The sequence below is a fragment of the Macaca fascicularis genome, chromosome 3, assembly GCF_037993035.2.
Source record: "Macaca fascicularis isolate 582-1 chromosome 3, T2T-MFA8v1.1".
In the NCBI taxonomy this organism is placed as follows: Eukaryota; Metazoa; Chordata; class Mammalia; order Primates; family Cercopithecidae; genus Macaca; species Macaca fascicularis.
Window position 1 is genome coordinate 141,812,173 of NC_088377.1, and position 27,930 is coordinate 141,840,102.

The 27,930-nt window shown below is 34.2% G+C and overlaps 1 long non-coding RNA gene across 3 annotated transcripts in view; it reads right to left on the bottom strand.

The window, feature by feature from the left end:
- Positions 1-241: 241 nt before the first annotated feature.
- LOC123572319 (uncharacterized) overlaps positions 242-27,930 on the bottom strand; it is a 40,841-nt gene continuing 13,152 nt past the window's right edge. Inside the window, exons 1-3 of one of the 3 annotated variants that reach the window (XR_006696766.2) lie at positions 22,951-23,682; positions 2,913-2,969; positions 242-2,500 (exon numbers count right to left, since the gene is read on the bottom strand). This is a non-coding gene — a long non-coding RNA (uncharacterized lncRNA). Of the gene's footprint in view, positions 2,501-2,912; positions 2,970-21,195; positions 21,533-22,950; positions 23,683-27,930 lie in introns of those variants that run through there. The other 2 variants (XR_006696765.2, XR_010585790.2) reach the window with 2 other exon arrangements.

Here is a 27,930-nt window from a genome sequence, read left to right on the forward strand (position 1 = left end):
ATATATATATTATATGATCCATAAATTTCATATGTTGTATATGTATTATACAATACATAAATTTTATTTACAACATAATATATAATATAATAATTATATATAATTATATATATATTTTATATATATATATATATTCTGAATGAATTGAGCCCAACTTCCTGGATAAATTTTGACAAATTTCTGAGAACACCCAAAGGCTGAGTATTATCTTAGGTACAGCAAAATTTGGTATGGCTTTAAAAACCATATATATATAAAATATTATATATATTATATATACAGTCATTATGTAACATATAACATCTCCAATGATTAGAAAATATAGTCAAAAAGAATATATTTTTATATGGGAAGCACTACATATACATATATACATATATATGAAACATATATAGCTATAGTGTTTCATATACATAGTGCTTTCTACACATACATATAGTTTCATATATATATGAAACAATATATATCCCAATTAAAAAGAAATGTATTGTCCAAAAATAAAAAAGCTACAAAAATAAAATGTTACGAGCTTATTATTAAAGCTTAATATTATTTATAACAGTAAGCAAAACGTGTGAAAAATATTATATACCTCAAATTTACAAATTGACATAGTAAATATATATAATATTTAATATAATCTCATAATATTAATATGTAAGCATCTATATATCAAGATTAACAATATCATTTATTAAATAATCATAATTACTAAATAATTATTAACTATAGGATTTGTGATTCTCATGAAGGATGGCCAGAGAGTAAATCAGAGAAAATAAGAAGTCATTCAGAAGAGGAGAGAGATTAAAGTTCTTCTGTGATATCAGGAAAAATTATCAAAATAATATGTTTATACATAATGGGGTACAAAAAGAGAAATAGCCACCAACATGTGATTTTGCTATATAAAACTTTTATAAATATGGTCAATTAATAAGGGTAGCTCAGCATTGTGGAAATAGTCTCTACATCTGGGTTTGCCATTTAACTATGTCACCTGAACTGTGAGCCTCGGTTTTGCAATAGTCGAATGAAAGTAATAACACTGATGATAAAATGAAACAATGTATATGGGACTCAATAACTACTATTTAGTGTCTTTGTAAACCATCTAGAATTTGTTTATTTGTGACCTGCAAATAGAATCCATATTTTTTCTTGGGGCCAGTGTCAGCATATTGTCACACAAAAATAAATAAAACAACCACCACTAGGCAAACCTCACAAAAGTACTGATGAGAGGGAACTTTTCTGAAGGATTCCTGTCAATACTAAAGAGAGGTTTAAAAGAACATGGCACGCAGTCTACTGAAACACATTTTAAATGCTTCTATCCTAAGTTCTATTATTGATGCCAGCAGTTCAACTCTCCCCTTCTTTAAATCTAGTGGTCCTGTGCCCTTTCCCTCAAGGATCACCCACACCATTTCCTATTTGGAGATGCTTGGATTCTGTTCTCTTACTTATTCATATTTCCCAAAGGCCGTTTTCCACCTCACCAAGGGTACCAGTAGCCAATATACATCAAGTTTTTAGAAGGCAAAGAACATAAGAAAACTTGCCAGACACCCGCACTTTATTTCCTTCCTATCATGACTAATTACCAACTTATATTGCAACTCTGATGCAGAAAAGTAAATATGACTCAGAATACCTGTCAATTTTTATTTACAACATGAAACTATGCTCACTCATGTTAATTTATTTTATATATATAGAATTACATATATAGATTTAGATATATTATATATAATATAAATAGAAAAATATATATCATTTACATATAAATATGAATAGAGAGATTAAGATACAGCTGTGTTGTGATTACACAGCACAAGAAGACTGAAGCAAGATCAATGTGGCATGAGAAGGGAAGAGTGTCGGCAAACTGAGACCACAATTCTGAGTGAATTGAGCCTAACTTGTGAATAAATTTTAACAAATTTCTGAGAAACTCCCAAGGCTGCGTATTACCTTAGGTACAGCAAAGTTTAGTTTGGTTTAAAAAAAATCTTTTCAGCCATACCTCCCTGTGTGTCTTATTGTGTCTTATTCAAACTCAAGATAGCCTTGTCTATGCTCTGGAACTTCTTCATGACTTTATCAGCAACTGCCGCTCTGTGCTTCCTTCCATCGTTGTTAAGTCTTTCCTTCTTATTCAGAATAGTGACCCAGAAGAAAGTAGCATAAAAACTCTTCCTCTACTGAATGCATCAGACTTGTCCAACTCTATATTGATTTCCACATTTTTCCTTATTTTGTTATAATTCTAATAGAGACCTTTGATTTCTCTTTATTCTGTTGGTTCTACCTCTCCACTGATGACACTTGCTCAGCTCATCCATAGACTCAGTAGACAGGCAGCATGAACTATACTCCTCAGAAGAAAAGGGCCAGGCACGGTGGTTACATGTCTGTAATGCCAGTACTTCGGGAGGCTGAGGTGGGAGGGTCACTTGATATCAAGAGTTTCAGGAGAGCCTGAGTAACATACATGCTGAAGAAAAAAAGAAATATGTATATGTGTATATATATGTGTGTGTGTATATATATATAAAATTTTGTTCAGGTAAGTAAAGAATATTGATATTAGTATTAGTATATAATATCTGAATATTTGACATATAATTTTCTGTGGAAAAATAACAATTTTTTCAATGAAATATTTACTGGGTGGGTAGCACGTTTCACAGACTGCAGAATAATTGAGAGGAATGGCACACACTTGATCAGTGCTATGAAAAGCCCTGGGTGCCTGGATAATTTACCACTAACTGAAAATGATTGTCTGTGTATGTAACTCATCAGTAGCATCATTTGGAAATAGTAGGCAATAACAGCTATAAAGCTAGGTACCTACTGTCATATGCGAAGGATGGGATTAGATTTTCTAATTTAGGTTTGCTCACCATTTCATTCCTCTGACAGCCATAAAACGAAAGTAGCACCATTCTCATTAGATGTATCTAGGAAAAAACAACAGAGTCACAACATGAAACAAATGGAGACTTCTGTAAAACACTCAGCTCCTCATCAGTTAATGCAAACAATCTATAAACTACAATCTCTGAACCTATAGTGGCATGGTATGTCAGCAAATAAGCATCATACATGTACAAATGTAAACTTACAACAAAGTTTTAACCACCCAAGAGGTTCACCTTGCCTGCTGCCTAGATGGAGCCAATTTATCAAGACAGAAGAATTGCAGTGGATAAAGTGTAATGCATGCAGAACCAACTGTGCAGGAGTTTTATTACTGGTCAAATTGTGTCCAGAGTTGGTTACCTCCCGTGGGTTCTTGGTCTCACTGACTTAAAGAATGAAGCCGTGGACCTTCGCGGTGAGTGTTACAGCTCTTAAAGATGGTGTGTCCGGAGTTTGTTCCTTCAGATGTTCAGATGTGTCCAGAGTTTCTTCCTCCCAGTGGCTTTGTGGTCTCACGGACGTCAGGAGTGAAGCAGCAGACCTTCACAATGAGTGTTACAGCTCTTAAAGGTAGCACAGACCCAAAGAGTGAGCAGCAGCAAGATTTGCCAAGAGTTAAAGAACAAACCTTCCACAAGCTGGAAGGAGACTCCAGCAGGTTGCCACTGCTGACGCTGGTGGTCAGCTTTTATTCCCTTATTAGGCCCCGCCCACATCCTGCTGATTGGTCCATTTTATGGAGTACTGATTGGTCCATTTTACAGAGTGCTGATTGGTGCATTTTTACAGAGTACTGATTGGTATGTTTATAATCCTTTAGCTAGATACAGAGCACTGATTGGTGCATTTAAAATCCTTTAGCTAGACACAAAAGTTCTCCAAGTCCCCACATCACCCAGAAGCTCAGCTGGCTTCACCTCTCAAAATCAGTCTCCCTGAGCGTTCATTGATCAGAGTTTTTAAAGATAATTTGGCGGGTAGGGGCTTGTGATGTGGGGAGTGCTGATTGGTCAGGCTGACGATGGAATCGTGGGGTTAGAAGTGAATTTTTCTTGCTGTCATCTGTTCTTGAGTGGGATGGCAGAACTGGTTGAGCCAGATTACCGGTCTGGGTGGTGTCAGCTGATCCATGGAGTGCAGTGTGTGCAAAATATCTCAAGCACTGATTTTAGGTTTTACAATGGTGATGTTATCACCAGAAGCAACTTGGGGAATTCAGACCTTTGGAGCCAGAGATTGCATGACCCCTAAACTATAATATCTAATCTTGTAGTTAATTGTAGTCCTGAAAAGGTGGACTGATCCCAAGCCAAGAAGGGGGCTTTTCCCTAAAGGGCTAGTATCAATTTTGTTTCAGAGTCAAACCATGAACTGAATTCCTTCCCAAAGTTAGTTTAGCCTAAGCCTAGGAAGGAATAAGGACAGCTTCAAGGTTAGAAGCAAGATGGAGTTGGGGTTGGTTGGGTCTGATTTCTTTCACTTTCATAATTTTCCCAGTTATAATTTTTGCAAAGGTGGTTTCAAAGTCAGTAGATCGATGTTAGTGATGGTAACTGAAGACAAAATGCAACACAATTTTTTTCAATTATAATGTGATAAATTTAATTACTAATTTTTGAAAGAGGAAAACATATGCAAAAATAATTTTGTGTATAGATCAATAGTTTATTTATTCCCTAAATTCAATGTTTCAATAAATTAAGAAGAAATTCAAGCTATGAAAATTAGAAATGTGGTTATTTCTATGAATAAAATAGTTCCTCTTGAAATTTCTGAATTTGGAAGTCAAATTCTTTAAAAGTTCTATTTCCTGCTTAGGAGGAGATTAAATTCTCTCCATTACTTTTATATCCTACATAAAACTAACTGAGATGTTTTTACTTTCTCTTATTACTTTTCATTTCATTTCATTTTAGATGTATGTGCTTTTTAATCTCAGCTTTTCTGAAACAAGATACATATGTTCTCACAGGAGTGAAATAAGAGATAAGAATGAAGAAACATTTTGCAGAATTGGTGATGCAGTCATCTTTTGACGGGCATTAGATAGCACAACGGAGTCATTGTTATGTTTTAAGTTGTGCATTTTCTGTAACATGACTCACCAAAGAGTTGCTTTTCTATAATTCTTGTTCCTTTTTCTAATGATAGCTCATATAAATCACAAAGGGTACCTTATTAACATGCTTCAGCAAGGACATTTGACAGAGAAAGGAGCAGCCCTCACAGAGCACACCACTGTACTCACATTAAGTTAACCTGAGAAGGGTGGAATTTTTTCAGATGAATTTCCCCAGTTAATGGTCCTAAAAGGGAAAAACCACGACGTTTTAGAAAAATCCAGGAAAGTGGGCTTTTTAAAATACGGTGGAAAAAATTTTACATTAGCATGCATCTCTAAAGATCCTGGCATTACAAATGCAAGCCCATTGTTTGTGTACTTCTTTGGCAAAAATTAAATTCTCTTTAGTTTGGGGTAAATATGTAACTAGTATTTGTGATAACATACTGCTTCAGCCTTCACAAAATGCTCCCACAGACATTACTTTAACTAAAATAATTAATTAAAAAGTCAAATTATCTCTATTTTAAATGAAAATTGTACAATCTTCATTTAAAATAGAGACAATTTAACTTTTTGGCATAAAGAATCTGATGCTCAAAAGTCTTATGTTGTTTGGCCAAAAGAGAAGCCTTCCCCCTCCATTTCCTTTGTTCTTCCCATTCAACCCAGCAAGTCTTACTTATACTTAGCATGTGGGCAAGGTTCTCTACAAATGAAAGGCTTGAGATTCGTTTTATTAATAAATTTGTGCTAAGTAAAAAAAAATATTCAATGTGAATGTTACCAAATTGTGGTGTTAGGAACATTGAAATGACTAGGGTTAGATACTTTAACTGCAATAGAAAAAATAGTTTTTATTTTAAAAATTTCCAATTGCAAATGTAAACAATTTGGCATAATTGAAGGCAAAATACAGTTTTAAGTTCCTAACCTAATCAAGAGATTAAAAAAAAAAAAAAACTGAGGTTGATACTATGGTTTAACCACAAAGAAGCCATAGAGCACCATATTTTAACTCTTTCTACCTCTAATACATCAGTGGAAAGTGTAAAATATTCATTCGCCCTGGCTGCCTGAAAAGTAGAAGTAACTGGAGAATAAGTTTTGCCCAAGATATGTGAGTAAAAGTCACTGGGTAGGGGTTCCAGAAAAGACTTTAAAAAAAAAACAGATGAAATCAGCTGCTTACCTTTATTTGCCCCTCTTCCATGTGGAATGTACATGCAGTGTTTGAGAGTATAGGATCATTTTGTGACAAGACTGACAAAAGTCCCATGTACAGAATGGGCAATCAGGAAAATGAAAAAATCTGTCTTTGAACAGTCAGTCCAGGCTCCATATTCAATGGGATATATAAATCTTAACCTTTTCAAAACCACCTTTATATAGGATTCTTGTTATTTGAAACCAAAATGAAATTTTAACAAATACAAAATGTGAAATTTGAAATTAGTATGAATAATTTTTTAAAAAAGAAATAAAGAAAATATCAACTTTAATAAGTATAAAAGACATAGGAACCTGAGAGGCAAAGTCTTGCCAATTGCTGCGTAGAGGAGGACATTGATTCTTCTTATATGAAGACAAAGCATTCATTCGGTCTAACTATGATCTGTTATAGACCACATGCTGAATCCGATTGTAACTTTTATGGAAATAAGAAAAATTCAGAATGACAGCCTATGCCAATTTCAGCAAATTCCTCCAAGCAATGGTGGGCCTTCCAGATTTGTTCTATCAAATTTGCAAATGGTAATAGAGATGCTCCTTGTAGCTGCAATCGATGTTGGCTGATTGCTGTAATTTGGAGCCCTGTTTAAAAAGGCAAACTTAGGTTCAGGACAGGTGAATCAAGAAAACAGGAGTCTGTGTATTTGAACAGATTAGGACTTGCAGATAGTGTCAGTCTTACAGGGAGCAAGACAGCCTCAGGCATTTCTTTAGCTTGCTAAAGTGCGCTGCCATTCAAAGGTTTGGAAGTGGGTGGCAAAAATGGAATTAAAAATTTTGCCTCAGTAAAACTGCATGAAAGAAGTTGCATCAAACTAAAATATAGGTGAAACAGAAAGGCAAATACCCAAGAGCCAAAGCCTCTGACCTTTAAAGAGAAAATACAGATGAAATCTGTGAGTAGTTTCTCATAGATATGACCCCAAACAATTTTACTGAGCACTTACTAATTTTAGGGAAAGCTGAATTGCTAAATAATCACAAATGTAGACCTCAAGAGGCAGGGAGTGTTCAAAATGAAGACAAATTCCAATCCCCCAAACTCAGACTAAGAGGGAAAAACATGAGAGACCTCCATAGCCACTAGGAATACATCATCCCCAATGTCACCTCAGATATCACCCAGAGATATCTCATAACTGATAAGGAAGTTGTTTCCATTAGCACAATCAAGGTCTCACTGATTATTTTTTTTCCATTACCAGAGCAGAATTCTCCCTATTCTAAACAGCAGGATTTGATTGTAGTTATAGTTAGGATGTTTTTAATGTCCAATCTTTCCTTTCTGAGTGGGATTTTTTTTATTGCTCATATTTCATGGCTCTCTATCACTGTATATTGCATGCCTTAAAGCAGATAACTTGTCTTTTCAGCTTATATGCTATTAGGTCATTTTCACATCTACAGATATGGGCAGACCAAAAACACATCATCCAGATATTGTAAGCTTGAAGCTGGATGCAATACCTGAATCATACTTTTGGGTGTGTCTCTTGGGAGTGGAGGTGAGTGCATAAACTATTAAATAAGAAATGCAGTATATTTGGATATTAGGGGGTAAAGGGACTGGCAGACATGGCAAGTTACTTCTTCAAAAGGCATTGATAGTCCACATTTTCCTTGCCTTACTATAGCATCTACAAACTTTTCCAATCTATCATGTGACTATAAGTGGTCACGAGATCCTGTTCTAGACAATGGGATGTTTGTTGAAGCAATCTTCTGACCATAAGAACGAAAAAGCCAGCTGAGCATGGTGACTCACTCCTGTAATCCCGGCACTTTGGGAGGCCGAGGGAGGTAGATCTCGAGGTCAAAATATCGAGACCATCCTGGCCAACATGGTGAAACCCCATCCCTACTAAAAACACAAAAAATAGCTGGACGTGGTGGTACACGCCTGTAGTCCCAGATACTCGGGAGGCTGAGGCAGCAGAATCACTTGAACCTGGGAGGTGGAGGTTGCAATGAGCCGAGATCGCACCACTGCACTCTAGCCTAGGTGACAGAGTGAGACTCAGTCTCAGAAAAAAAATAAAAAAAAAAAAGAAAAACCCATAACATAATTTTTGATGAAACAGGAATGTTGAAGGCTCTGGATCTATGATAATATACTTGAAATATCTCACTAGTCCAGGATTTCCTTCTTCTAGAATTCTTGTTGTATAAGGAACACTATAGATATGTTGGTTAACTATTTCTTAATAACAGTGCTCTCCAAAATTCAGTGGCTTAGCCCTCTTGCATCAGTGGATCAGTTAACGTAGGATGCACTCATCTAGGGCAGCTTGACAGGGTGGCTCTACACGAAGAGTCTTCATTGCTTTTCTGAGACCAGCAGAATAGTCAAAGCAAATCATTCTCATGGTAATGGTAGAATCACAAGAAAGCAGATGGAAACCCCAAAGACTTCCTTAGGTCTAGAACTGGCATCCTTCTTTCTGTTGACTAAACCAAATCACATAGATGACCCGTCGTCAAAATGTGGGAAACAGGCTTTACCATATTTAGTGGAGGGAACTGCAGAGTCACACAACAAAGGGCAAAGGAATCTAGGAAGTGGTGAGAATTTGAGGCAAAATGTAATTTACCAAAGCTGATGATATTCTAATTTTCTGTTGTACACAAATGAAAATCTAACAGTCACCTATATAACTGTTGGAAGGGTTACATTAGCAAAGTAAAGCAACGAGTACAATGCCAGCAGCATAATAGATAATATTTATTATTATTGTTATTATCATTGCACTTATATCTCCAACACAATCCAATTGAATCACCAAGGAAAAAAAAGCATAAAGTTATAAAATAAACGATTATAACATTATATAACTAATTTTCAACTTTTACAAATTTCATTTTATAATGACATGAATTAATGTATTTTAATTTCAACAAAAACACTAATATAAAACTACAATAAGACTGGAGAATAAAAATATTCCTGATGATTTTGAGCTCTTTTGTTATCTGCCTATTTAAACAATAGTTATAACAAACAATAGCATGTGTTTCATTCATATAAAATAAAAATTGTATTGATAATCAATCTTACTGATAGTGCATTCCTATTGGAAGTTGAATGTCTTATTGACTACTTTTTAAGTCTTCATTATAAACAGTCCTAAAAGCCGTAAGATAATACAAATAAACAGCTGGAGTTTTAATATATAACAAGTATGCATTAAAATCATCAAAAATTTGTAAAAATCCAACTTAGCCTTTTTCATTACTTGCTAGGTGAAATTCCTAAAATTGCAAGTAGAGATTGTATACATGTAATACTAAGCTCATATTCACTTGCATTAAGGAACAGATGATAACAGCAGTCATCCAGAAAATAAAATTGTTGCACATGGACTGTCTGACTCTTACACAATCATTACCCTATTGAGTGAATCCAGACTTCCTAAAAGCATGATAAGCATAGTCCACAGCACAAAGAGTCAGCCAGGTCCTATCTCATCAGAGCAAATCTGGTCAGGTGACTGTTTAACAGTCCATCTGTCCAGACTCTTCTACTAAATTAAACCTACTTGGATTAATCTAGAGATGGAGGCTGCGCCTTTGCCAAAGTCACTGACACCAGGCCTCTGCGTGCTCTGGGACCTTAGACTGAATTCAGCATTGTCATTATCACACATTCTCAAGACTGTAGGACAATAACCACATAAGACCTGAGCAGCAGGGGCCATTAACCTGGCAACAGGGACCATTGACCTGGGTCCCATGTTGTAAAGGGGGTTCTCTCTGTTTCTCTCCCTCTTTCCTCCTCCTCTCCCTCTCTTACTTTGTCTCTCAGTCTCTCTCCTTTCCTTTTTTCCTAACGCACATGCACACACACACTTAAAAAAAAACACACATGGACTGGTCTGACACTTAGGATCCAATATGCAGCACACAACCAGCACACAATGACTGAGTCATTATAGTCATAACTAGATCCAATGGCAGGACATGACAAGTAACTATGTATCTACTCTTGTGATTAATGCTAATACAGAGGAAAAGGAAACATTTCTCCACATTTCCTGCTGTATGTCCTAGGAACAAAAGGTAATCGTGTCCAAATACCATGGAAGTTTGTGGTTTGGATTGTTGCTGACATTGGAGAGGAAAACTGTATCAGAGTTCCAGAAGGATTTCACTGGTGGGATGCTTAGGTAAGAGAAAAGACAAGTGAATCAACATGTAATCCTTCCTCTCAAATAGCATGAATAAAATTGATTTTGGCATAATTGAATATCATTTCACAGTAACTCCAAACACCTATTTTATTCTTCTCTTTGTGTCCAAAGCTTAGTTCTGGAAGGATTCAAGAATTATCATATTTGCAAAATCATCAATAGCAAAAGGAGAAATACTGTGTAATATTAAACAATTTATATACTCTCAAATGTGTATATTTGTATATTTAGATCAACTTGAATGAAACGTAATAATTGTTAACATTACTAAGCATGTCTAAATATTACTGTAAGAGAGGGCAAACATCATTTTATAAGTGATAAAAGTCAGCTTTTTGGTAGTAATGTGATAATTATAATTTATCATATGTGTGGTTATTTTACAATATTTGAGAATGATAGGTAAAATTCCTGTTAATTTCTGGATATAGGTATTGCTGTAAGGAACTTATTAGTAATTCCAACTTAGTGATAATTTCAGCAGAACAAAATATCTTTAACTGAATATGTATAAAACACCACCAAAGAACCATAATGACTCAAGAAAATTGTTTAATTAGGCATTACTATCATAAGAACACAATTTGTGTAAAGACATCATATTAATAACACCACAATTTTGTTTAAAATAAAAGAAAAACAGGTTTATGGCTAAATACTAAGTAATTTATAAATTACAAGTGCTTATCACTCAAATATCATCAATTAAACAATACTTAAATTCAATTTTTTTGATATTTCACCCCAATCATATGGAGAGATACACATACATATATACATACACAAATACACACACTTTCTATTTTTATTTCTATTTAAAAGGTTCGTTTGCCCTGTTTACTTCCCCTTGCCTGTGGGCAGGGCTGATCTCTTGCGAGGTAGTCCTAGTATCTCTAACTCTAAAAAAAAAATTTTTTTAAGTAAAAATAAATAAAAAAATAAAATAAAAGGTCTTTTGCCAACATAGAAGATAGAATACATTTTAGAATTTATAATCTGATATATAGCTTTGAAATACATAAGCATTTAATATGTTGACCATCATTTGTGTTCTTGCTTTAGATCTCAAAGAAATTAGAAATATATTTGCCACTGGAGATTTCAATTTGAAAAAGTGGGTAGCAAGTCTTCTGAGGAAAATGAAATAAACCAACTCAGGTTACACAATCCATGGGCATTACATGCTTAAGTCTGTAACTGGCAGTCATAATTTTGGTTTATAAAAGAAGTAGCAATATGTGTTTTGTGATGACCCTGAGATTCCCAGAGGAATAAGAAAAAATATTCTCTGTCCTAAAGGACAGTAGTAATAGAGCCCCTATTATGGAATATTGGAAGTCACATACTCACATATGCACACATGCATGCATGCATTCATGAGTGCATGTGTGTATATGTACACAGTACACACACACAAACAGACACAATTGAGAAAAGCTTGCTCCTGGGAAAATGTAACTGTCCTAGTAGTCAGAGAATACTTGCATAGAACAGCTAAACTTTTAAGGCCCAGGACAACTTACAAAAGGTATAACAGATGCAGGAGGAAAAGGTGGCCATTAAGGCCTCTGATCATTTTTCCCTTCCCTTAAATTGAGCCTTTTTTTCCCCCTGATGTATTTAAGATATTCATGCAAAGGCAGACCTTCCTCTTCCCCTCCTAGACATATCTGGAAATAGTGAACATTTAGAATATGATATTGCAATATGCTTTCATGAATAAATATTCAAAGCAGTATTTTGAATTGGACACTTTGGTTTAAATCTAGGCTGCAATATTTACCGTGCTACTTAGTGAATTGGTTATCTGTTGCTGCATAACAAATTGCTCCAAAATATATTGGCTTAAAATAACAGTGATATTTTGTTATCTCTTCCAGTTTCTGTAAGTCAGGAATTTGGGAAGGGTCGGTTGGATAGTAATTGCTTGAAGTTTCTCCTATGATTGCAATCAGATGTTTCTTGGAGCTGCAGTCATCTGAAAGCTCGACTGGAGCTTGCATTTACAAGAGTGTGCACTCAATAGGCTGACAATTTAATGTTAATTAATGATCAGGGTTTCCACTGCTCTGCCCATTGAACTCTTCATGGGGCTGCTTGATTGTGTAAATAGCATGATAGCTGAATTCCCAGAGCCAGAGATCAGAGTCCAAGATGCAAACTGCAATGCTTTATGATCTAATCACCTTTGCCGTATTCTATTGGTCACACAAGGTCAATAGGCCTTGGAGCAGTGTGGGAGGGCACTTTAAAAGGGTAGGAATATGAGGGGGCAAAGATTATTGGGAGCCATAATGAAGACTGGCTGCTACACTTGGAAAATATAGCCAACCACACTAATCTTCAAATTCTGTTAAAATTAAGCTTTCAATTCCTATCTCATGATGAAGTCATATTAGAGAAGATAAGTTTTTTTTAATGGCCTGGCACATAGAATGGTTCAACACATTTTATCTCTTTCCTACTTCATTTTCCTCTATACTGTTGTGCATTTCAGCAATCTGCATACCTCTTTTACTTGCCACATTAAAATCTAAGAAACGAAAGGTACATATGAATCCAGATTAGATTTGAGGTTCTAAATTCTGAGAGAAGCAATTTAGGGAAATCATATAAAATTTCACAGCTGGCATATTTTCATCTGATAAATCAGAGTAAATAAAATAATGCTGCCGGGCGCGGTGGCTCACGCCTGTAATCCCAGCACTTTGGGAGGCCGAGACGGGCGGATCACGAGGTCAGGAGATCGAGACCATCCTGGCTAACCCGGTGAAACCTCGTCTCTACTAAAAAATACAAAAAACTAGCCGGGCGAGGTGGCGGGCGCCTATAGTCCCAGCTACTCGGGAGGCTGAGGCAGGAGAATGGCGTGAACCCGGGAGGCGGAGCTTGCAGTGAGCTGAGATCCGGCCACTGCACTCCAGCCTGGGTGACAGAGCGAGACTCCGTCTCAAAAAAAAAAAAAAAAAAAAAAAAAAAAAATGCCTATAGACTTGCTTTCTCAATTAAGATGTTGTATTCTAGCAATAAAAAATAAATTAATAAGCTCCTTGTGTCTTCTCTTTTGCTAGTACTCTCCCTATGGCCATCTGTTTTTTTTTTTATTATTGTCACTTTGTAATTGTACATATTTGTAGGCTACAAATTGATATTTTCATACATATACATGTAATATAATGATCAAATCAGGGTATAGAGCATATGCATCACCTCACACATGTATCATTTTTTTTGTGTGGTGAGAACATTCAAAAGCCTCTTCTAGATATTTTGTAATATACAATATGTTAACCATTATTACTCTACTCTGGAATAGAATCAAGAACAAAACACTGATATTCCCATTTAACACTCTTTTCAACATCATACTGAAAGTCCAGGCTAATGCAATCAGATTTTAAAAAGGAAGTAAAAGGTATATATATTGGGATGGAAGAAATAAAACTATCCTTGTTCACAGGTTACATGATTATTTATATAGAAAACCCCCCAAAATTGACCAAAAAATTTCTGAAATTAACAGCCTATAGTAAGTTTGCAGAATCAAGGTTGATATACAAAAGTTAATTGCTCTTCTATAAACCAACAATGAACATTTGGAATTGGAAATTAAAATACCATTTGCACTAGCAACACAAAAATAAGAAAAAAAGAAAGTATATGTGTATAAATGTAACAAAATATGTGCAAGATTTGTGAGAAAAACTACAAAACTCTGATGAACTAAATCAATCAATATTTAAACAATGGATATAGGAAGACACAATATTGTTAAGATATCAATTCTTCCAAATTAATCCATACATCAAAGTAATCACAATCAAAATTCTAGCAATTTGTTTTGCAGATATATACAAAATGATTCTAAAGTTTACATAGATGGGCAAGAAGAGAGCAAAATTTACATAGAATAGTTAACAGAATATTGAAAAAGACGACCATGGTCATAAGACTGATACTACGTGACTGCAAAACTTACTATAAAGCTACAGTAATCATGACAGTGTGGTATTCATGAAAGAATAGGCAGAAATCAATGAAACAAAATATAAAACCTCAAAATATACTGTTTCTCCCCCTGACACACATACAGGTCAAGTAATCTTTGGACAAATTAACAATGCCATTTCAATGGAGAAAGAATAATATTTTCAACAATTGATACTGGATCATTGGACATTAAAATGCAAAACAAATAAACAAACAAATAAAAATCAAAACAGAAAACTAAACATAGACCTAAACCTTTGACAAAAACTAGCTAAAAGTGAATCATAGATATAAATGCAAGTTGAAAAACTATAAAACTTCTAGAAAACAATATAACAGAAAATATTTGTGACTCTGGATTTGTCTGTATACATATAGATATAAAGCGAAAAGAATGATTCATGAAACTAAAAAAATTATGTCAGATTTTATTAAAATTAAAAACTTTTTTTCTGCTGAAGGGAATAAAATGCAAGACAAAGGCCAGGATAAAGTATTTGCAAAACACATTACTGATAAAAGATTTGCATTCAAAATACACAAAGAACTAAAAACTCAACACAGTAATAGCAAAACAACTCCATCAAAAAATGGCCAAAGATCTAAGACGACCCTTCATCAAAGATGATAACTAGATGGAAAATAAGTATATAAAAAGACACATAACACCATGTATCACTAGGGAAATTTAATTTAAAATAATAATCAGGTATCACTAGACATCTATTCAAATCGTTAAAATCCAAAACACGGACAAGTACCAAACGCTGAGAAGGATGTGGGGCAATTTTCATTTACTGCTGGTGGAAATGGTAAATGGTAACAGCTACTATGGAAGACAGGTTGGCAGTTGCTTACAAAACTGAAGACAGTTTTACCAAATGATCTAGCAATCTCATTCTTGGATATTTGCCAAATTTAGTTGAAAACTTGTCCACTTAAGAACCTGCACATAAATGTTTATAGTAGCTTTATTCATAATCACCAAAAACCTAGAAGCAACTAAGATTTCCTTTAGTGGGAGAAAAGATAAACTGTTGTACATTTATATAATGGGGTATCATTAGGCTTTAAAAAGAAGTGAGCTATCAAGTCATGAAAAAATATGGAAAAAACTTGAATTTCTTGTATATTGTTAATTGAAAGAAATTAGTGTGATTTCGAATATGTAACGTTTTGGGAAAAGCAAAACTACAGAGACGTATAAGATTAGCGGTTTCCAAAGTTTCAGGAGGGTACAAAGGCCGAGTTGAAGTGCAGGGGATATTCTGTTTGATACTTTATGGTGGAAATACGGCATTTAGTATTTGTCAGAACCCATAGAACAGCACAATGCAAAGAGTGAAACAAACTATGGACTTCAATTAACAACTACTTATCAATATTGGTTAATTTATTTTAAGAAATATACTAACCAATGCTAGATGTTAATAACAGGAAATCTGTTGAGGAAGGAGACATGGTCACTGTACAGTCTGCTAAATTTTTCTGTAAATCTAAAGGTTTTTGTAAAAAATAGTCTATTAATTTAAAAAGAAATGACTACAAGGTAAGTTCAATTCTTTTACTGCAAATTTTGTTTGTTAGGATGAAGCCCTATTTATGGAATATTCCTCCCAACTCTGGGCACCCTACTGTCATTAGTCATTATTTGGAGTACTGATGGAGTATCACAATTAAATTTGTTTCCAAGTTTTATGCCTTGCTCACTTTATTCCACTCACTTTATTCTGACTTCATACATGTCATTTTATCTTTCTGTCATTTCTATAGCCCTAATATAGTTTAACCTTTCAAAATACGATATAGAATACATCCTTCTGATACGTTGTCAAAAATGATATGGAAAATGACCAACAATGTATTCATCAAAGATCCAATCTGTTGCTATTACAATAAATTTTATCTTGTAAAGCCAGAAAATGTTAATGAATTACATCACTTAACAAAATGTAATGGTGCATTGGAATTTTCAGAAATCCAGTACACATTTAAAAAATCTGAAACTGAATAATTCCAAAATCATTTCAAGGCTTTGTATTACTGTTCCTTTGTGTGCTCTAAACATGTGCCCATCTTCATGTAAAAGGAGTCTATCATTGACTTAACACTTAGTAAAATAGCTTTCTTACTTCTTCCTTGATACACTACTTTTCTTATTTTATTTTATTTTATTTTATTTTTGAGATGGAGTCTCGCTCTGTCGCCCAGGCTGGAGTGCAGTGGCCGGATCTCAGCTCACTGCAAGCTCCGCCTCCCGGGTTCACGCCATTCTCCTGCCTCAGCCTCCCGAGTAGCTGGGACTACAGGCGCCCGCCATCTCGCCCGGCTAGTGTTTTGTATTTTTTTTAGTAGAGACGAGGTTTCACCGGGTTAGCCAGGATGGTCTCGATCTCCTGACCTCGTGATCCACCCGACTCGGCCTCCCAAAGTGCTGGGATTACAGGCTTGAGCCACCGCGCCCGGCCGTTTACTTTTCTTATTGTAGTACTTTTTAAACTGAAGCCTGTCTTTTTTTCCTAGTATTTGAGATTCAAGAAGTCTATATATCTCTAAAAATTTTTACCAATCATATTTGTTCACAATATTTTGGGAGAAATGAATTTGATCATATTCTTAAATGTTTTGTGACCCACAAAATCACTATCTTAGAACATGGCAGAAACCCTTATAGAAGGCATAATTTTATCTCAATTGCTACAATAGATCCAAATTTTTCTATCTGAAGATAAAGGCATTATTTCAGTGTATATTTGCTTTACTCTCTGTGTGTCAGTTTCAGATGTATTTGCAATTTGTAAAAATAATGCATTGACTAAAGACAAACCAGTGTTTGGAAAAAATAGAACTACCTTCAATTCATAGTCAGTGGTGCCTGAGAAACTTCCAGCTGTTTTGCTTTTCTGAAGTAACACTTTTTTAATACAAAATGTTCTAATTTTTATTTCATATTTTTCAAAATAGTATTTTGCCTCCCGTTTTGTTTGTTTTGAAGATGGCTGAGTCTCAAATTAGGGATGCTTCATCTTGGTGGAATTCACATCCTAGCAAGTCATGGATTTCCCTTTTCCAGTTACCAACCAATAGGATGAAGTAGGATTTTCCATCAAAAGCTTAATTCTTATTCATAAACTGGGTTTTTAATCTAAATTTCCATTTGCTTTTGTAGCCCACTGACTCTACCACTGACTCTAGCCCAGATGGGCTATTTTTATGATCTTTTTTATTTCATATAAAACCTAGAGATAGCACTAAGTAGTCAAATATGCACTTCCTTATAGCTCTCTCAAAGCAAAAGGCATTTCCAGGTTCATGTCTAATCACTACAAAAGGCAAGTAAAAACAGAGTAGACGAGAAAATTCAAAATGACCAAGGAGCAATGTTAAAAAATCATGTAACAAAAAGATTCGTTCAAAATGCAAGATAGGTCAAGGATTTTAGTATAATAGTTTAATGTTCTGTCAAATTATATATTACAAGCAACTTTTTTGTTTTGTTTTGTTTTGTTTTGTTTTTTGAGACAGAGTCTTGCTCTGTCAACCAGGCTGGAGTGCAGTGGCATGATCTTGGCTCACTGCGGCCTCCAACTCCCAGGTTCAAGCAATTCTCCTGTCTCAGCCTCCTGAGTAGCTTGGGCTACAGGCACTCGCCATCACACCTGGCTAATTTTTGTATTTTTAAAAATCTAGTATTTGAGTTTTGTTTGGTAGTAAAACTATCAAAGAACAATATCAGCTACCTGAAAAAAAAACTAATAAAATATTCGTACATTTTCCAACTACATATCTGTAAGAATATCTTACAATATTTCAACCAATACAACATATGGTAATACAGTGAACACAGAAATAGATGAGAAATATCAGCTGTATTAGTAGGTATAATATCTAGTTTTCTAGACAGACATTAAGATTCTCAAAAATGTAAATACTGCCTTTATTTGTCCTAATTCTTTCCATTTGGAAAAATAATTTTCTCAAATATGTTTTTATGTTAAAATATAATGGGTTTACTGCTATTTTAAAATGGATTAATAAGACATTTCTCAATTTTAAGTTCTAATTTGCTGTACTTTAATAAATATAACTTTTTGGAGTACTTAATCATTTTTAACAATGTAAACAGTCCTGAGGCCTTCAAGTAGCTTAAGAAGCACTGGCCTACACTAAGTGTCCCAGAATTTGGTTGTGAAACAACGAGCTATTTAAGACAATATTCAACTCTCCATCAATCTACCTTAAATAAAACTTGCCAGGAGATATGACCCATGCCAAAGACAATATTATATTTCCTACTTAAGTGAGTAGGAAATACACCTATTTACATAACAGCAAAGACATCCATGTCTGCTATTTAAAATACTATTTAGTCATTCTAAAATATGAAAACACTACTAAATGTCACAACCATTTGAGAAAAACTAGTAGCATGAAGAAAAGTGACAACTGGATATAAAACCAGAGAAAATAAAACACATGTAACTCAAAAAGCAGAAAAAAAATATATGTATAGACATATATATTAAAACTTTTTTAAAAGATTAAAAAATATATGATTTCTATAAACAACAATGGGATGATAAATGAAAAGGAAAAGAAAAGGACAAGGCAGAAATTTTACAAAAACGTATTATATATGTCATATGTATCCCATATATGGATTCTATATGATCACCAACATTTTAAAAAGGAATAAGATTCAATAATTTCCACAGAGTATGTATTAGTCCATTCTCATGCTGCTAATAAAGACATACCCGAGACTGGGTAATTTATAAAGGAAAGAGTTTTAATTGACTCACAAGTTCAGCATGGCTGGGGAAGCCTCAAGAAACTTACAATCATTTTGGAAAGGGAAGCAAACACATCCTTCTTGATATGGTGGTAGCAAGGAGAAGCGCCAAGCAAAAGGGAGAAAAGCCCCTGATAAAACCATCAGATCTTGTAAAAACTCACTCACTATCATGAGAACATCATGGAGGCAACTGCCCCCATGATTCAATTAGCTCCCACCTGGCCCCTCCCATGACACGTAGGGTTTATGGGAACTACAATTCAAGATAAGATTTGGGTGAGAACACAGCCAAACCATATCAGAGTATGACCTCATAAAACCAAAGAAAAGCAAAAATGAAAGCATAAATGATGACAGGGAAATGTTAAACCCAAGAAATTAAAGAGTTCCAAATAGGAGAAGAGAAATATGGGAAACAAGATTATGTCAAAGAAATAATGAATTTCCCAAAATAGAAGAGAAACATCAGGCTTCTAATCAAGATGGTCTTGAGTTTACAAATGTATATATTCATCCTAAATGATACTAACAGTGCATTTTTTTTTTGGAAAATTAAAGAGGTATAGCTATGTCGAAAACCCAGAAGAAAAATAAATCACTGTAGGTCAGAAATTATAAATCAGGCACTAAAGCCTCCGATATGTTTAGCATTAAATTCAGTAACAGGCAGAAGATGCTGGATGTTTGGCCCTTCCAGAATAACTGGGCCCCAAGAGCTCTCCAGAGATGATTCGGAGAGGAAAGAACCAGGTTCGCAATATGAAATCTGTGACTGAAATGGACTTTCTCCATCCATAAAAGACTCTGAGCATAACTATAATTATTCTCTGTAGGTGTGACCTGTGAACTCAATTTGGCAGAAGGCATGGAGACAGATGATCAATCAGGATGTATGCCAACTGAATTGCTGGACCAGAAGTGGATAGGAGATATCCCTACTGTATCCATGGGACAGGCACCAAGAATCTTAAATTATTGACTGAGCTGGAGATTGGGCAGGTGGAAGAAAATACAATGAGAGGACATGAGAGAGGAAACAGAAACACAACAAACTAGAATTAAGCCTTCAAGATGGGTCACCAAGTGAATACTATAAAGCACCTGAAAAACAAAATAAAACAACACTAAACACTGGAGCCAATAAAATTAATAATCTCACCAGTGTGAAAATAATATCTTTGAAACAATAGCTTTAAGGTAAATATTTTTAAAGTCATTAAAGAGATAAAAATGACAACTGTAAAAGAAATGAGTCATTTTCAGAAAACTGAGGAAGAAATCAGTCAAAGCCAGATGTAGAAGGAAAATAACCAATTAGAAACATGAAATATAAACATTTTTGTAAGCAAATTTAAATAACAAATAGAAAGTACCCTCTAGCCTTGTCCAACAGAATTTTCTGCAATGATGGAATGATTCTGCACTGTCTAATATGGTAGTCATCAGTCACTTCTAGCTATTGTGTAATTGAAATGTATCCATTGGGACTGAGCAACTGAAGTTTTAATTCACTTAATTATAATTAATTTAAATATGTTTAAATAAGAACACATGCTTGGTATCTACTTTACTAGACAGCAGAGTGAGATAAAACATAGTCAAAAAAGGAAATTGTTGTATGAGAAATAGCACATAAGAATTTGTCCAGAAAGTGATATAAAGAGATGGATACAAAAACATAAAATTATAAATATATATATTATATATAAATATATATATGAATTTTATATAAATAAAAAATTATAATAGATTGAGGCTTGAACATATGTCTAAATAAATTCCCAGAAACAGGATATAGGGAGAATCCAGGAGAACAAATATGTGAAGAAATAATGGCTGAAAATTGCACAAAAAGTAAAAGAGGGTATTTCAGGTTGAAAACATGCCCTGTAATTAAGAAAATAAAGACACATCTAAATTTACCCCAGTGAAACTGCAGAATAACAAACGTGAAAGGAAAGAAAAACCCTAAAAATTACAAAAGAAAAAGTACTCACAATTCAATGACACCTAGAGTAACAGAAAACTTTTCATCAGAAACAACGTCGACCAGAACAAAGCAGTTATGTCCGGAATGAAGAAAAATAACCAGTCTTCAGTCAAACTCTTGTTTAAGTGTGAGGGTGAAATAATGATTTTTCTTCAGAAGAAAATACAAATAAGAGTATTTATGTCCCATATGCCCTTCATGAAAGAAGTCTTGAAGGATCCATTTCAACATGAAGAAATGGTTACTCCAAAGAAGAACACAAGAAACAGAAGGATCTGAGAAATATGTAAGAAACATTGGTAAATTTAACTATTGCATCTGTTATGTTGTAAGTAACAGACTTCTGAGTCAAACTATTTCAGAAATAATAAAAGAATTCTCTGTGTCAAATAACTGGAAAGTTCTGAGAAATAGAAATTTCTGAGCAGGTTGATCCAGTGGCTTTACAACATATCCAAGCAAATACCTATTTCCCCTTTATTTCTTTCTTTTACGATCCACAAAGTTGGCTTCATCCTAAATATGGGTTCTTTGTAAGGGTGACATCTTTTATAGTCATAGGATGGATGCCAGAAGTGTTACATGGATTCACTCTCACACATTGCAGAAGAGTGATAAACTTCAGTTTTATTATGATTGAATAACCTTAGTATCCATCACTGTGAGTAATGCCATGTGCTGATTGTAGTACATTTGGGATAACTGGACATCTTACTGTGTCTTGAGGGGCTAAATTACCTTTATTTTATAAAGACCTAGGCCTAACTGTTTAGGCTTTCAAACACACTCTTAAGTGTATTGGTATGGATATTAGAGAGGAAATAAATATACTCATTTTATTTTTGTTATTGTAACAATATATCATTCAATTTCTATTCTTGAAAACAGTTGGAATTAAAATTGTAGACTATAAAAAGAAAAATAGCTGGAGTATTTCAGTAGGTTTTTTTTTTTAAAGAGTGTCTTGTTTTGGTTTGGTGTGTTTTCTGTGAGGATATAAATGCTGAATCAATTTAGAATTATCTCAGACTTATAAAGTTTGATCTCTGTGTTAAAAATGTACGAATACACATTGAAGACTAAAAATAAAGTTTGTGGTTTATAATAAAGAGACAAACAGATAACAAAGAATGTTTGAAATCTACCCAAATGTAAAAAATAAAATAATGGAGTAAAAAAATACGTGATAAATGGAAACCTCAAAAATATTTGACTGAAATATGCCCAACTATATTAGTAACCAAAATAAATATAAACATATTTAATTCACCTATGAAAAGACAAAGAACATACAATTTTAAAATTCTAGTAATCAACTCTACATGAAAAATGCATTAGACAAAAAACAACTATACCTCACAAGTGTTACCCAACAGAAAATGGATGTTACAATTTTAATATCATAAAAAAAATTTAAGGCAAAATATTAATAAAGAGAACAGGCACACAATCAGATAGTAAAAAACAACAATAAGGAGATATCTCAACCACAAACACCTATGGTCTTTATAATATTGTTTAAAATTATGCAAGGCAAAATTGATAGAATTAGTAGGAGAGATTGTGTAATTCACATTCATGCTTAGGAATTTTTAACCTAGTTATCTCAGAAAATTGTGGATCAGAAAAACCCCAAAATTTAGTTAAGTCACAGAAGATCTAAGCAATGTAGTTAATACATGTGATTTAATAGCTTTATATGTAACCCTGTGCTACAGGGAAAGCCTGGAAAGCCACAGTCTCTAGGTAAAATATACTTTACCTTTGAAGGCCACTGGGATCAAGGGTCAGTAAGCTGGAACTCAGGAAAAGAGAAGAGATTAGGAAAATATTGTTAGTTAGGAGAACCTGGATTCTAGCAGCCTGGTTTCAGGACTAGACTGTGGGCAGATGGCTAGGAATGGACTCCTTATGGAGCAGATGGTTGAATAGGAATACAGGGTCTGATCACCAATTTAAATTTTTTCATGTTTTGTTCTATAACTCTCTGTTCCCCTCAAACTTCAGTAAAGTTCTTTTATATATAACAAATATTTTTAGTAATAGTGCTTTGCAAAATAAAAGGGGGATGAGTATGTTCACCTTAGGAGTAATGTGGATAAAACCAAGCAGATTCTAGCAATAGGTAGAAGGAAAGAACAGATAAGCCTGGGTGAACCCAGATAGAGAAACCATGATGACTACCAGGACCCCATGTTCTCAGGAATATGGGTGAGGGATGACAAAGACTTCTAGCAGCTGTGGGGATTAGTGTTCAGATTGTTCTCTTAGAATAACAAATCAAAGAGTAACTCCTTGGTAGGGACATTCAGGTTATACATCCATAAAGTATCTCATTTACTTGAAGAACATGGCTTAGTAAACTCAAGGGAAGCCTGTTTTGTTGTAGAAACAGATTTTCAGTCTGACATGCCTGAAATAAATTTGCCACAAGCTGTGTCTTTGCTACACATAAAAGTGTACTTCTATGTCTTTAGAGAACTAAGCCAAGGACACTATGTTTCCTATTTAAGAAAGAAATGTAGATTTCTCATTAAAAGGCAAAGCCATCATTTCAAAAAGATGAATTAGACAGTACTTTAAAAAGAATTCCAGGTGGTTAAGGCACTTAAAACAAGTCTAACAAAATGTCTTGGCTTTAGGCCCAAATAATTTTAATTCAATTGTGAAAAGCATATAGTTTTGCTTCTTAATTCTTGATTCTTAAGATTTTATTCTTACATGTACACAAAGGTAAGTAACAGCAGCTCACTAAACTTTTAAAACTTAAGAAAAAAATCTCAATTTTCATCAATTCAAGGTGAAGCTGGAAGGACAATGTAGACAATGTATTGTATATTAAAGAAGAAAAACTTATCAATTAATTTGGACTTCATTCTTCAAGTCTTTGAAGTTGATTGGCAAAGCAGAACTCTATCAACCTAATTCATACCTGCCTTAGAACTTGATTTGTGCATCTTTAGCAATGAACCTCATCTATGCAACACTTGTTCTGGAGTTGTAGAATTGATAGAATGTGAATCTACTCCCTGGTTCTCAGTAGCAGGTTTGTTGCTGCTGCTTCCCTTCCCGATCTGAAAACACTAAACAAGACCCCTAAGCAGTTCCAAATTTTCAATGGGTTGCAACACCTGAGAAATAACTAATTGATCCTTCTGTCCAAGATGATAGCCCTTGAGAAATTTTTGACAGTTGAACAAGTTCCATCCAGTTTAACACAATGTGTTTCCATTTTTTTTACACCTTCATAAATGAGCTGACTGACTTCATTCTGCGGCAAGTCAATCACAGGGAAAACCCTCTCATAAGCTACTGATGAGAGAACATGGGAAAATCAGTGTACTTAATCATCATTACAGAAAAATTATTTACACAATATTTCCTAATAAGTACATTATCTTTGCTCCAAGTCAAAGTATCATCACATCTGAAATGGTTATATATTTTAAACAACTCATATAAGATCTTAGTTTGCATAGCAAAAATATCAATTTTTCTGGTAGGTTGACCTTAAATGAGTCATAGCAGGCAAACAATATGATGCTACAGCCCACTGCTTATCATAAACTGTAATCAAACAGGGACTGTTCTCTGTGCAAACAGCATCTGAACCAGGCCACAAGACCAGAAAACCAATCAATACCTACAGGTGAATCAAGGAATGAATGACACTACAATAGCCTTTCAAGAAATTAGAAAAGATGTGTAGTAAATTCAAAGTGCTGTCACATTATTCATTCATTCATTCATTTAAATTGACCCTATTTTGCCTGATATGAGAGAGGAGAATTCAAGTTCATGTCCTAAAGATTATTTTGGAATCACCTTGGATGAGTTATTTAACCTCATGATTCATACCTTTCTCTTTCACAAAATGAGGCCAATGATAATACATGTCTCACTACCTAACCATTTTTTACAAGAGCCAAAACAAATAAATAAATTAACTGAGTATAAGAGTCCTTTATTAATTACATGGTATTATGCAGACTTAAATTAAAGCTAATTTCTACAAGATTATTTCTAACCAAGTAGGGTTCTTGTCATAGCTCTCCCAATAGCTATGTGTAACTCTCTAGTTAACTAATTATAGTTGTTACTTTATAGGAAATATGTGCCATTGATTTACTTCCCCAACAGCTAATATTTTCTGTTTAGAGACATATACCTCAAGAGTGAGACAGAAAAACAAATAAACAAGCCCACGTATTTGATACATTAAATACCATTCAAACTCCGGAAATACAGCTGATCCTTAAACAATGTGGAGTTTACGAGTACTGACCCTCATGATGCAGTCAAAAATTCACATATAACTTTTGATTCCACAAAAACTTAACTACTACTAGCCTACTAGAAGCTTTACTGGTAAGATGAATAGTTGATTAACACATATTCTTTATATGTACTACATACTATATTCTTGCAATAAAGTAAGCTAGATAAAATAAAATCCTATTAAGGAAATTATGAAGAGAAAATACATTTACTATTCATTACATGGAAATGGGTCATTAGAAAGGTCTTCATTCTCATCGTCTTTATGTTGAGTAGGCTGAAAAGGAGGAAGCAGAGGAGGAGTTGGCTTTTACCATCTCAGGGGTGGCAGAGGTGGGAGAAAATCTAGATATAGGTGGACCCCCACAATTGAAATCCATATTGTTCAAGGGTCAAGTGTATAGGTTTCCATTATCAGGATCCTAGGAAACATTCATGTTTTACCATGAAAAGAAATGTGGGGATATAAAAGAAATTATGGCTGCCTAAACTTATTGAGGTACTGAACAGAGTTCCAAAGCTTGGAGAATACAGGGTTAGGTTTCGAAGTTTCTTTATTCCCCGAAATTTGATATATTACGTTGTATATAAATGCATAAATTGTCTTCTTATCAGAAGATCATCTGTTGTTTATCAAATGCTCTGTTTTCCAACACCCAAAAGATTACGAATCACTTGCTTAATGATAACTGGATAGTAGATATAGAAAATTAGTCATAAAAAAAGATTATCATTTCAGTTACCAAGTCACGGGCCTTGGTACTTAAAAATCTTTGCACAAAATGAAGAAATACTCTATTATTTATTTATTTCCCTCTTTTTACTTTATCTTCCGGTAGAGAATATTGAGGCAATATAGTCTTTGACAATACACCGTGTTCAATTGAATTAATATAAAATTATGGAAGAATTTTAGCCAAGATTTCTTATAGTGTCCATAACTAAATATTACATTTTAATGACTAGCCCAGTAGCCCTTCTCACAATGATACAAGATTTAAATATTGCCTAAAAAGTACTTAGAGTACTGAAGGAATAATAAAAAATATAATAAATTACTGTATTAATATTTTGTGCTGTATACCTTTTTGGTTTTCTGTGTTCTCTTTTATAGCTTCTGCTATGGAAGTTTAGAGAATCAATAAAATTTGCCCACACAAGAAAAAACGTTTTCATTTTAGAAATTGCCACATTATGGAATTCAGAGAAGTTACCTCATAGAGCCAATTGATTTTCAAATTTTCTTTCTTAAGTCATTGTATTCTCAGGTCATATCTCCTCAAGTTTGCCTTTATAGTTTTATGACAGAAAGTCATAAGAAAGTATAAAACATTTTTCAGTTGGTTTCTGTATCTGCTTCTCACTATTGTTGGAAAAGCACTCAGTGAAAAGCTCACACTATGCTCTTGTTTTGTAAGGCACGGAACTAAATAAAGTGAAGATTTTTATATTTTTTTTATAATCGACTTCCTAAAAACTGTAAAAATTGGTTAAAAAGCCATGTAATTTTACAAAAAAGAAAAAATAAAGTGTTCCTCCTTCAAGTCACCATGAATGACAGAGAGAATTAGGATGGGGAAGTTGGCAGTAGAAGCATCTTCTTCCAAAAAGTTTATTAAACAAAATACCCCCTAATAACTGAAAAAGTTCACTGTGCAAACACATCAAAAACAAGATTGAAGATGATGTAGAAGACCATGTGATCAACTTATGCTATGTTTTGTACTTTCTTACACTTATGTTAATTTAGAAAATATTTAAGATAATTTAGAATTAACATATATTCTATTTAAAATTAGTTAAAATTAAATAACTTTCTTGTTCAGAAATCATTTGGTTTCAAGGAAGAGAAATCCTTTAAAATTCGGGTCAATTAGTATAGGCTCCAGGAACAATCTTGGCATGTCTATTTGCGAGCTATATGCAGGTATTACATGGATGAGAAATTCATCAGACGGATTTGTTCTTTCTTCTCTCTTCTTATCTTTCTTTTCTCTTAATAGTTCACTGAATTTTTGCTCCTAGTACTTTAAGTTCTAGGATAGATGTGCACAACGTTCAGGTTTGTTACATAGGTATGCATGTGTCATGTTGGTTTGCTGTATCCATCAGCTCATCATTTACGTTAGGTATTTTTCCTAATTCTATCCCTCCCCAGCCCCCCAACACCCAACAGGCCCCCATGTGTGATGTTCCCCACCCTGTGTCCAAGTGATCTCATTGTTCACTTCCTACCTATGAGTGAGAACATGCGGTGTTTGGTTTTCTGTCCTTGTGATAGTTTGTTCAGAATGATGGTTTCCAGCTGCATCCACGTCCCTGCAAAGGACACGAACTCATCCTTTTTTATGGCTGCATGGTATCCCATGGTGTATATGTGCCACATTTTCTTAATCCAGTCTATCATTGATGGACATTTGTGTTGGTTCCAAGTCTTTGCTATTGTGAGTAGTGCCACAATAAA